At 39.6% G+C, this 13,250-nt stretch overlaps 1 protein-coding gene across 7 annotated transcripts in view; it reads right to left on the bottom strand.

Annotated features, from left to right (window-relative positions):
• Positions 1 to 13,250, bottom strand: part of Eda (ectodysplasin A) — a 433,691-nt gene that overhangs the window by 101,630 nt on the left and 318,811 nt on the right. The window lies entirely within an intron of this gene.

Below are 13,250 nucleotides of genomic sequence, written 5' to 3'. Positions count from 1 at the left end.
TTTTTAAATGACTTTAATCATGGAATCATTACTATTCTAATAACGTAGGTATGAAATTTTGGTTGATCTCTGAAGCCTTTCTATTCTTTGCTGTGTAGCTGTATGATAAATCCCTTAGGTTACATGTGTCTACAAACTTCTGGAGTTTGCCATAAACTTCTAATTTTCCTCCCACATTACTGATGGCTATCTGGAACTAGCCTTGGATATTCTATTACCCCATGGACTTCATTATCATATACATCTGATTTTCATATTCTTATTTATGCTCTGCTTTTAATTTGTTTCTAAAGTGACTATCTTTTTTTTTTTTTTTTTAGTATGTCAACTATCTTATGGGAGTTAATTCATAGCGAAGTACACAACAATTCTCTGCCTTTCCCAAACTCTACCAGAACATGGTCTAGAAGATGCATTTTAGTGAAATACAAAAGTTGATTGTTTTCCTACTCTGTTTGGCAGTTCAGAATCGCTAAGATCAAAAACAACGCATGCTGGAGATTATGTGGAGAAAGGGGAACCCTCCTCCATTGATGATGGGAGTGCAAACTGGTACAACCACTTTGGAAATCAATCTGGTGGTTTTTCAGAAAATTGGCAATAGCACTATCTCAGGATCCAGCTAAACCACTCCTGGGCATATGCCCAAAAGATGCTCCACCATTCAATAAGGACATTTGGTCAACTATGTTCACAGCAGCTTTATTTGCAATAGCCAGAATCGGGAAACAACCTAGGTGTCCCTCAGTGGAGGAATGAATACAGAAATTGTGGTACATCCACAGAATGGAATACTACCCAGCTATTAAAAACAAGGAAATCATGAAATCTGCAGGCAAATGGTTGAAAGTAGGAGAGGTCATCCTGAGTGAGGTAATCCAGAAACAAAAAGACAGGCTTGGTATACACTCACTTATAAGTGGATATTAGTTGTATAATATAGGATAGCCATCTATAGAGCTATAGAAGCTAAACACTAAGGAGGACTCTAGGGAGGATGCTTAAATCTCATTCAGAATGGCAAACAGGATAGACACCAGAAGCGGTGGAAGAGAGGAAACAGGATGGGAGCCTACTATACAGGGTCCTGTAAAAGGATTCACCCAACAGGGGATCAAACCAGATGCTGAGACTCAGGGTCTAACTTTGAGCAGAGAGCAGGGAGTCTTATGGAGGAATAGAAGTGTGAGGATAGAGGGACATGGAAGGGACAGAAGCCCCACAAAGAGACCAATGATCTGAGCCCAGGGGGTCCTGGAGAGACTTATGCACCAACCAAGGACCATGCATGGAGAGGACCTAGACCCTCTGCTCAGATGTGGCCTATTTGCAGCTGAGTCTCCATGTGGGGCTCTGAGTGAGGGGAGCAGGGGCTGCCTCTATTATAAACTCACTTGACTGCTATTTGATCACTTGCCCCTGGTGATGTGGCCTTCCCAGGCCACAGAGGAAGAGGATCCAGGCAGACCTAATGAAACTTAACAAGCTACGAACAGATGGCAATAGTGGAGAACTCTCCCTTTCAGTGGACTAGGGGAAGGGGATAGAAGGAAGAGGGAGGGAGGGAGTGGAGGGAGTTGAGGAAGGAGGCTTCAATCAGGATATATGATGAATAAACTGTGAAGAAAAAAATTAAAATTATAGGAAGAAGAACCTAAACTTGTTCTCACTCAACTACTAAGTTTTCATACAATAATGTATCTGAATGAAATGTGTCTTGTATTAAAAAATATTCATTTTGATATTTTGTCCTTTGCTGTCTTTTTTTTCTTTATTCACTTTGTATCCCCCCTGTGGTTTCCTCCCTTCTCCCATAACCAATCCCCCCCTTCCTCCACCCTCTGCATGCATGCCCCTCCCCAAGTCCACTGATAGGGGAGGTCTTCTTTTCCTTCCTTCTGATCCTAGTCAATTAGGTCTCCTCAGGAATGGCTGCACTGTGTTATTCTATGGCCTGGTAATGCTGCTTCCCCCTCAAGTAATTAAAGATAAGTAATTAAAGATCAGGCCAATCAGTTCATGTCAGAGACAGTCCCTGTTCCTATTACAATGGAACCCACTTGGATATTGAACTGCCATGGGCTATATCTGTGCAGGGGTCTTAGGTTATCTCCATGCATAGTCCTTGGTTGGAGTATCAGTCTCAGGAAAGACCCCTGTGCTCAGATTTTTTGGTTCTGTTGCTCTCCTTGTGGAATTCTTGTCCTCTCTAGATCTTACTGTTTCCTACATCTTTCCTAAGATTCCCTGCACTCTGCCCAAAGGTTGCCCATAAGTCTCAGGATCTCATGTTTAAAGTCTTGGAGAGATCAGGGATACAGGGCACATACCTGAACATAGTAAAGGCAATATACAGCAAGCCTATAGCCAATATCAAACTCAATGGAGAGAAACTTAAATCAATCCCACTGAAATCAGGGATAAGGCAAGGCTGCCCACTCTCTCCGTATCTCTTCAACATTGTTCTTGAAGTCCTTGCTAGAGCAATAAGACAATTAAAGGAGATCAAGAGGATACGAATTGGAAAGGAAGAAGTCAAAGTATCACTATTTGCAGATGATATGATAGTATACCTGAGTGACCCCAAAAATTCTACCAGGGAACTCCTACAGCTGATTATCACCTTCAGCAAAGTGGCTGGATACAAAATTAACTCAAAAAAATCAGTAGCCCTCCTGTATACAAAAGAAAAAAGGGCCGAGAAAGAAATTAAGGAAATAACACCCTTCACAATACCCACAAAGGACATAAAGTACCTTGGTGTGAACCTAACCAAGCAAGTCAAAGACTTGTATGAAAAAAATTTCCAGTCTCTGAAGAAGGAATTAGAAGAAGATATCAGAAGATGGAAAGATCTTCCATGCTCATGGCTTGGCAGGATTAACATAGTAAAAATGGCCATCTTACCAAAAGCAATCTACAGATTCAATGCAATTCCCATCAAATTACCAACACAATTCTTTTTTTTTTTTTCAATGCAGTTTATTCAGGAACCTTGAACAATCATCTGACCCTGGGGAAAGCCAGCCCACAACTTAAATAGCCTCTGGGTAGCCAAGCCCAGCGTGCCACGTGGGCAATGCAGATAGGTCCACATACATGGAAGCAAGCCAGATCCTCAGCCTTAGCCAAATGTGGAATTGTTCGTGACAGAGAGCACTCACCATCGGGAAAGTGGAAGGCGGAAACCAGCTCCTTCTTTAAGGTACAGCATTCCGCAGCTCTCTACAATTCCCCCCTTTTTGTTTTAGACGCATCAACACAATTCTTTACAGATGTTGAAAGAAAAATTCTCACCTTCATATGGAACAACAAGAAACCCAGAATTGCTAAAACAATTCTCTATAGTAAAAGATCTTCAGGAGGTATCTTCATCCCTGATCTCAAACTGTATTATAGAGCAACAGTTATAAAAACTGCATGGTACTGGCATAGAAACAGACTGGTGGATCAATGGAATCAAATCGAAGACCCAGAAATAAATCCAAACACTCAAGGATACAGATTTTTGACAAAGATGCCAAAACCATTCAATGGAAAAAAGACAACATCTTCAACAAATGGTGCTGGTCTAACTGAATGTCTACATGCAGGAAAATACAAGTAGATCCATACTTATCACCCTGCACAAAACTTTGCTGTCTTATAATTGTTGCTTATAGTAGTACAATATGTTTTGTATGTAAATTGTTCTGCTTCACCTAATAATAATAATCATAGTTCAAGTATATACTTGAGGTGAGACAAGGTAGACCGAGTTTTAGACTTGAGGTGATTCTAAACCTAACTCTACCACTTACCACCTGTGTAACCTTGGACAAATTTCTTAAGCTTTAATTTCCTCATCTGAGTAACACTTTACTCATAAAAGGGTTGTAGGATTATTACAGCACCTATCTTATATAACACATACTCAATAAATGTTAGATATTGCTATTTTTAAAAGCTTAAAATGAATGCATTTTTATTTTCTTGTCAGTGGGAAAAAATAGTAATTCCAGAGTCTTCATGTATGGTGCATTTATTAGTTGAAAAAATAAAGGTCTGCACCCAAGGAAATCCTAACAGTTTATACAAACTTCCTTTAGAGCCCCATGATTTATTGTTTACATCAATTATATTCAGTAACCCTAAGGTACAGTCATCTAGGAAGATACACCCATTTACTAAATATCAAACAACAAAGGAATATATGCAACCTATGGATTATTAATCACGTTGCATTTTAAAACATTTAGGTTGACCCACATGAGGAGGCCATTCTCCAGGGAGCTCCTAGACTCTCTTAACACAATATAGGCTATTGCCATTGTTCTTTGTTACCTACTGGAACTAGATGGTAAGACCCTACTGCTGAAGATAGCATACACTTAGGTTAGAAGACAAAGAGAAATCAAGTTGGAACTGAGCTAGAAGCATCCTCCTTGTTGACTAGCATTCATACTGTTGGAAGATGCTATGAAGGCAGTTTAAGGAGAAAATTTATCAGTGATCTTAGCCAGCACCAGCTGTGGACCCTGCCTGCAACAAAACTGACCATTCAGACAAGATATGTCCAATGGTGCGATAGTTGAGGGCAACCAATTGCTTTTTGATTGGATTTGAGGCCTACCTCACAGGAGGAAATGCATGCCTGGCACTACATGCCTAGTCGAAAGCCCATTTTTGGGGAAGTCGTGGGTTCTAGGGGAAAGCTTACTATTTTGATGTTTTGCTAAATGAACATGCAATCAAACTGCCTTCTAAATATGTATATTTATAGTTGTAGAATAGTGGTGCTCTCAGCCCTCAGAGAAACTTTGCTTCAGTGGGTAGCAGTTAGTGCAGAGACTCATAAATGGTTAAAACAGACATAAACCTGGTTAGCCCCGTAGAAATGTCACTCAAACCACTTTATAAATAGACTAATACGATATTAATAATATTAAATCAAACTGGCATTTAAAATAAAATCTCAGTCATGCCAGGTGTTGTGGCCCATATTTGTAATTGCAGCACTCTGGAGGTTGGAGCAAAAGATCATAAACCCAAGGGCAGGCCATGCTACTTAATAAAACTGTGTCTAGAAATCAAACAAGGAATCAAAAACACAAACAAAATAAAGACTGAAATCAAATCCCCAAACCAGAAAGACTGCCAATAATCTTGGAATAGAACAGGTTTTTGTTTTTTATTTATTTTATTTTATTTTTTATAACTTTTGAGTACTAGACCTTGGGCTATTTGGAATGGAATTTGGTTTTACTTCAAGGCTAGCAGAATAAGTGAAGGCCTATTTTGCTTGTACACTAAACGAACCCAGTCTACTACAATCCTGAAGGGCTTTTGTTATTATAATTACATTAGAGATGAATACATGCTTTGTTAAAAAGGAGCTTGAGATCATCTGGGGGCAAGAGAGGAAGCACCTAATGCATACTGCTAATAAGTGAGGCTTCTTAGAGGAGATGTCAGCATTAGGAGCCCTGAATGATGTCAAGAATTTAGTGATAAGTGGGAAACGGAAAAGGAATTCCAAATGAAAAGAGCATTGTGTTTAAAGTCTCAGATGGGAAAAGTGAATACCATTTTAAAACTACAAGTAACATAGAGTAAGTGGTAGGAGGTGGAGAGGAATGGTTAGAAATGAACAAGGGGTATTAACTATTATAAAATTAGATCATGTTAAAGAATTTATGCTGGATCAACAGCAGGCGGTCATGGGAAGGATTTTTTCCTTCTAAATAATTTTTGCTTTATGAAAATTATAAATATATTTTACCTATAATGAAAATGTTATTTTAAAGCAAGGGATTTGAGAAAAGTACACATTCTTGTAATCTCTACCCAGCTCAAGACATAGAAGAACATTTCCCTGACTAGGCATGTTTTCTTTTACACCCCTTCCAGTTCTTCCCTAGCATCTTCTGCCCCAGGTTGACTTCAGTTCTGATTTATATCATCACAGTTTGGTTTCTCCCATCCTAGACTAAAGTCTCACATGTGAGCGAACATAATTTTCATTCAATATGCCTATGACATTAATTTCTGTTGCTATATGTATAAGCATTCCATTACCTTTTAATAATTAGTAGCATTTTATTGTAGGACTCTGTCCCTCAAATTTTTAAAGTTTTTTCTTTGACAACTTCATACATATATAGTGTATTTTCATTATATTTATCCCATTTCCTTCTTTTATTGTCTTCCCATTCCCTCTGAATCTCTTCTTCCCAAAATGTCCCCTTCGTAGAGTTATGTCTTTCTTTTCCTTATTTCTTCTAACCTCATCAGAGTTGCCTGCATATGCATGGGTGTGGTGTTACTAACGAAACCTGGGCTTCTTACCAGTGGCTAAAGCCCTGAAGAAAAATGACTCCAGCAGCCATTAACTTCCAATAGCTCCTAAGGCATGTTATGCCTCAGACCCTCACCCATGCTGGAATGTTACTGGTTCCAGTGTTATACAAATACTATATAGGTAACTGCCGATGCTGAATTCATGAGTGTTATATCCATGTCCTGTCCAGAAAAGTGTTTCCCAGCACTCTGGCTCTCATGTTCTTTCAACCCCTCTTTACAAGATGTCTCTTGAGCTTACAGCATAGGGGCTATCACTTTTTTTTAAGTGCATCCTCCTAGCAATGTACATCTGGGTTATTTCCAGTTGTGGCTATAACAAATAAAGCCAATTGGAACATTTATGGGTAGGTTTTGTGCAGAAATGTCTTTATTTTTCTTGAAAAGACATCTAAAATTGGGACCTTTCGGTTGTACTATAAGTACCAAACTGCTTTCTAGAGTGATTGCAGCATTTATGTGTCCACCAACAATACATGGGAGTCCCACTGTTTTCCGTTTCTCCAGTACTCAGCAATGTCAGTAACCTTTATTTAACTCAGTCTGGTAGTCAAAAAACAGTGTTTCACTGTGGCTGTTTTTTTTTTTTAATATTTATTTATTTTTCTTTTTGCAATATACTTCTAAAAATTATTATTAATTATAGTTTATTCACTTTGTATCCCAGCTATAGCCCCCCTCCTCATTTCCTCCCAGTACTACCCACCCTCCCTCTTCATCCTGTATGTCCCTTATCTATAGGAGAGATCTGCTTCTCCTACTATATGACACAAGCCTATCAGGTCTCATCAGGACTGTATGAATCCTCTTTCTCTGTGGCCTAGTAAGACCACCCTGACTGGGAAATATGATTAAAGAGCCGGCAACTGATTTCATCCCAAAGATTGCCCCTATTCCTTTTACTAGGTAACCCCTATGGAGATTGAGCTGCCTCACAGGAACTCCACAAGATCAACAGATCAAAAAAATTTTGGGTCGAGGGAGGTCTGCAGAGACTGATGAATCAACCAAGGACCATGCATGGAGAGGACCTAGACCCTATGCTCAGATGTAGCTCAGAAATAGCTCAGTTTCTACTGTGGCTGTTTTTGAGTTCTTAAATTTCATTTCTAATGTCACCATGCTGTCAACTACCAGATTTCAAGTCACCCACCTACAACATATTTTTCAGATCTTTCAAATTTGCTGCTACAGGTTTGACGTTTAATTAAAACACCAATTAAGCTCATGTAAAAATAATAAACAGGCAGAAAATGTAGTTTTGAATGGTGCTTTCAGTAAAATGCACATTGCCTGGATTAGAGACCATTTGCATACTGCTTGAATTGCAGCTGGAATATGAATCTGTATATACCCAAATTCTAGAAGGGTATATTATTATAATATAACGGTGTTCCTGGGATAAAAGGATTCCAAATGTAAATGGACAACCTCCCCTTTATTGCCAGTTACACCCCAGACATGGCTTCATGTTTCATAGTTTCCTCTAAAGCACAACTTGTGTGTGAGGTCTGGTATGAAATTTTGTGCGTTCTTACATCCTGGTGGTGGCAGAAAAAGAAGTTGTTCACATATTAACTGTTCCAAAGTGTCTGATGACAGCTTATAAGAATTCAAGCTTCCAGAACAGGAGCTCTAGGAGAGAAGCAAACTCATGCAGACAACAGAAACAATTCCAGCTTCCACGGATATGGGAGTTTCTCAGAGTCTGTCAAGAGGCATATTGTTGACAGTATGGGATATTCATAAGTCAAGTATTCACTAGAAAGGGACTGCTCGAATATGAAAATTCTTTCAATGGGTTATTTTTTCTCAGACACTAGAAAAAAAAACAACACAAAACACTTTTTAATCCAAATGATTCCTTATTCACAGTACCCTATTTGAGTCTCAAAGGCAGGAAAGAAAACTATACTGTATATAGAATAATGGTAAAGACAACAACAATAGCAAAATTGTCAGTAGCTTCTCCTACAAGAAGTTTGAATTCTAGCTTTAGTTTTGCATTCATTAGCCTGGCCTCCAGAGGCATATTGTAGAATATGAACAAAATAGCCTTCTCTTTCAGAATTCTCTCCAATTGCTTTCCTATTGCACAAGGAGAGAGCACAAAGAATGTTGGACACAGTCAGGCATTTTGTTCAAGGGGAAAAATCCAATTCTTTACACTTTATTATTTGATTATATTCTTGTTTATTATGGTAAAATTTCATGGTAAACAGCACCTGCAGATTACAGGGACCACAGCTAGAAACAATTTGTTAACAGTGAGACACAAGGGATATATACATTATTGTTAGTGACTCTCCAGGTATTACTACTACAAACATTTTTTCTCTAATATCAAAACCCATAAACTTATTGGATACGTTTCACAAGGCATAGAATGAATTTAATTTAATTCCTTTTCTATTTCATTGCTAACATACTGAATTGTATTAGATGATTCATAGGAAATGAATCATAAGCCTTTTGAGGGAAGGAGTCTATCTCATCCATTTTTTTTAACTAGTGCTTAGCCCTAGTCCTAGCACATGGTAGGTCCCTGATAAATATCTCTCTGTTAAGAGAATAATTCAACTATCTTAGGCAATTTATGCTGCTGTAACAAAGCACTTGAACCTGAGTAATTTATAGAGCACAGAACTTCACAGTTTCAAAAGCTGGAAAGAGAAAATGAAGGTTCAGATGATTGGTGAGGGCTGCACTCTATTTTCAAGATGGCACCTTATCAATACATCTTCCAGAAGGAAGGAATGCTGTATGCTGAAAGGAGGAAAGCAAATGCAAAAGAGAAAAGACTGTTTCACGAAGACTCTTATAAGGCTTTATCTCATTTATAAGGAAGGGACTCCTATGACCTAAGTAAATCTTAGAAGACACCCCACTTGATGATGTCATTTTATTAACAATACTTAAATTTTTAGGGAGTCCACATTCAAACTGTAGTAAAACCCATTTCTTAAAGCCACAGTATGATTTCATCCTAATTGGGCCTCTTTTGAAGACCAACCATATATGATTAATATGAATTAAACTGATGGGATCCTAGAAGTGAGAGACCTTTTAGGTGAGTGTTTTCAAACCTTGATAAACATCAGAATCACTACATATGAGTATTAAAATACAGAATCTTAGGCCTCCACCCTCCCAAATTAAAACTGCATAAGCCTGAGGTACCTGACCCAAATTTGCTCTTCAGGGGATTGGAACACATACAATCTCCGAGTCTTACTTGAAGAAACTTCCGAGACACAGCCCAGATGCCCCTCAGTGGAGGAATGGATACAGAAATTGTGGTACCTCTATACAATGGAATATTACTCAGCATTAAAAAACAAGGAAATCATGAAATTTGCGGGTAAATGGTAGGATCTGGAAAGGATAATCCTGAGTGAGCTGTCCCCAAAGCAGAAAGACACACACAGTATATACTCACTCATATAGACATATAATACAGGATAAACTTACTGAAATATGTACACAAAAGAAACTAATCAAGAGGGAGGACCCTGACTAAATGCTCAATCCCTATTCAGAAAGGCAAAGAGGATGGACATCAGAAGAAGGAGAAAAGAGAGAACAAGTCAGGAGCCTGACACAGAGGACCTCTGAAAGGCTCTGCCCTGCAGACTATCAATGCAGATGCTGAGAATTATGGGCAACCTTTGGGCAGAGTGCAGGGGATCTTAGGAAGGAAGTGGGAAACAGTAAGATCTGGAGAAGATAGGAACTCCACAAGGAGAGCAACAGAACCAAAAAGTCTGAGCACAGGGGTCTTTCCTGAGACTGATACTCCAACCAAGGACTATGCATGGAGATAACCTAAGACTCCTGCACAGATGTAGCCCATGACAGTTCAGTATCCAAGTGGTCCATTCTAATAGGAACAGGGACTGTCTCTGACATGAACTGATATGGTCTGCTCTTTAATCACCTCCCCCTGAGGGGGAAGCAGCATTACCAGGCCACAGAAGAAGACAATGTAGCCACTCCTGATGAGACCTAATTGACTAGGATCAGAAGGAAGGAAAAGAAGACCTCCCCTATCAGTGGACTTGGGGAGGGGCATGCAGGCTATGTACTCTTTCTTTTCCTTAGTAAAACTGGTTTCCTGAGCAGCTAGTGTTTTCTACCTTTTCTTCTGTCAATCTTAATCAGGTTATAAAAAGTCAGTATTTCATCTCTCTTAACAGGAGAGATCTATATATCAGGCTTTCTAAAATTAACACATCTTTTACTTAAAAATTTTTCTCTTTCAATATTATGGAGTTAATTTATTTAATCTTTCTTTCTTATTGCAGCCAATGTCATCTCATCATCATTATCATCTATCAATAATCAACAAAAACCTTCTGAAACATTAAATGATTTATACTCTAAGGGCCTGAAAGGAAGACCCTGGCTAAGCACTTGCTGTTTTAACAGAAGACTGAGTTCAGTTACTAGCATCAACATCAAAAAGCTCACAACTGCCCATAACTTCACTCCAGGAGATCCATTGTCCTCTTTGAGACTTCACAGGAGTACACACACACACACACACAAAGAGAGAGAGAAAGAGAGACAGAGACAGAAAGACAGACACACAGATAGACAAACACGCAGAGGGACAAACAGATACACACACACAAATAAAATACATCTTTAAAAATAAAAATAATTTATGCTCTGAAATGTCAGTCTTTTCTTCTTGCAGTGCTAGGGATTAGACAGGGCTTTGCACATGCTGGGCAAGCATTCTACTACTGAGCTATATCTTAAATACTTAACAAAATCAAGTGCTTACATCATAGCAAGAAAGGAGTATTCCTGTACTAATTAATGAGGCCCATTAGTATTATCTAATGAGCTTGGTAAACACATCATAGATATAAAATGAACCAAGAGGTGGCACTGAACACACTTTTAATCTTATTAAGAACCCTTAACATGCTTTGATTATAAACAATAAGTCTAGAGAGGGTCAATAAGAGTGTTTTCTTTTAAACAAATATTGAGTACTTAGCACATAGAAGATACTGAACTATAGAGTATTTAAACCATGAGTAGGCAAAATGCAAATAACACTATATTTGTAGTGGAATGATAGCACTTCATTGAAAGAGATAAGAAAAGTTTCCAATTCAGTGATAAGAAGAAAGGCAGAGTATGTACTGACTGCTGAACAGAGAGAAGGACAGTGTGCCAGTTTCTGGGAGCAAGCAAACAACAACATTCAACATTGATCAAAGCATCATCACACGGGAGGTACCACCAGCAGAGTCTGGGTAGCAGTGGTAGCTACACACCAAATGAAATTGACTCTTTGGGTATCTCTGATGTGGATGCTAGGTTTTACTATCCACAAAGACATGTGAAATTAAAGATAAACATGTAAAGCTAAACATGAAAGCTAAACACAATAATTATTTTGGATCACATACAGCACTAAAAGCCATCTCTGAATACTGCTTCCCAGGGAGTTTGACTGAAAAATAAATCAGTGTCAACCCACTCAAACCCACCATCTGTGGATACCTCCCTGGGACCGTTGGCAGTAGTGGCTCAGCCACCCTCTCAAGTCCATCATCTGTGGATACCTTACTGGGACCAGTGTCTGGTGGCTCAGACCTTGGGTGCTCACTGTCACTGCCTGTGGAGTGAATGCCTTCCTGTACTGAGGATGAGGTTCCAAATCTGGGCACCCACTCTCATAGTCCGGTGGACACCGTCTGGGTACTAGCGGCTCCTGGTTCCAAACCCGGGAGGCCACACTCAACATCTTGTGGATACCGCCCTGGTCTCCACGGCTAGTGGTGCTCACTCTCACAGCCCTGTGGAGGGAATACATTCAGGTATTGTAGGGGAGGTATGGCTCCATTCTGCCTGGCTCACCCGGGTCATTCAGCCAGCAAAACACAGACAGTGAACACAGTGGAGCTGAGCTGGGGTTGGGACCCAGTTTCCATTCCCCACCATCTTAAGGAAGCCTGCGGGGCACTGGAGCAGCTCTAGGCACAGAGATCTATCTGCTAGTACCCCAGCAGCCTGGCTCACATAGGCCAGAATCAGTGAGCCCAGCAGACAGAAAACCCAGTGGAGCTGGGCTAGACACCTAACCTAAGTTCCATTATCCTTATCCAAAAGGAGGCCTGTGGGGCACTGGAGCAGCTCTAGGCTCTGAGATCTTTCTGCTCACTCCCCAACAGCCTAGTCCACATAGGTCAGAAAAACAAAAACAAAAACAAACAACAAAAATACGATATTTTTCTGCCTGTTCTCCAGCTCACCTGGGTCGGAAATAATGAGACCAGCATAGCCAGTGAACCCAGAGGAGGTGAATCAGGCTTGGTACCCAAATCCCATCCTCCAATATTTTAAGGAAGCCTGTGGGACACTGGAGCAGCTCTAGACTCAGAGATCTTTCTGTCTGTGGCCCAGCTACCTGGCACACAGCTACCTCACAAACAGTGAGCCAGCAGAGACGGTGAATCCAGGGAAGACTACTCAAGACTCCAGAGACAGGTGGATCCATTCCACAGTACAGACTCCAGGAATAATCAGTCAAGGCTACCAACAATCATGGCTAGAGGCTGGCATAAGAATACAGGTAACAAAAACAAGGAAATCATGATTTCACCAGAATCTCCAAAAAGCAAAAGATATTCTATTGCAGTGGAAACATGGGAAAATGATTTTTAAATCTGTAATTATGAGGTTATTCAAGGCACATAAAGAAGGAACAAACAAAAAATAGAGGTACATAAAGAAGAAATAAACAAAAATAGAGACCATCCTGGGCAGCTAGGAATCCACATTCAAACAGATGAAAGAAATGGTTCAAGACAGGAAAACAGAATTGGAATCAATAAAGAAAAAAAAAAAACAGAAAATTCTGGAGTTGGAGAACTTAGAGAAGAGATCAGGAG

Source organism: Meriones unguiculatus, chromosome X, assembly GCF_030254825.1.
Source record: "Meriones unguiculatus strain TT.TT164.6M chromosome X, Bangor_MerUng_6.1, whole genome shotgun sequence".
In the NCBI taxonomy this organism is placed as follows: Eukaryota; Metazoa; Chordata; class Mammalia; order Rodentia; family Muridae; genus Meriones; species Meriones unguiculatus.
The sequence above is the reverse complement of the archived record's forward strand: the minus strand, read 5'-3'. Positions and strand labels throughout refer to the sequence as shown.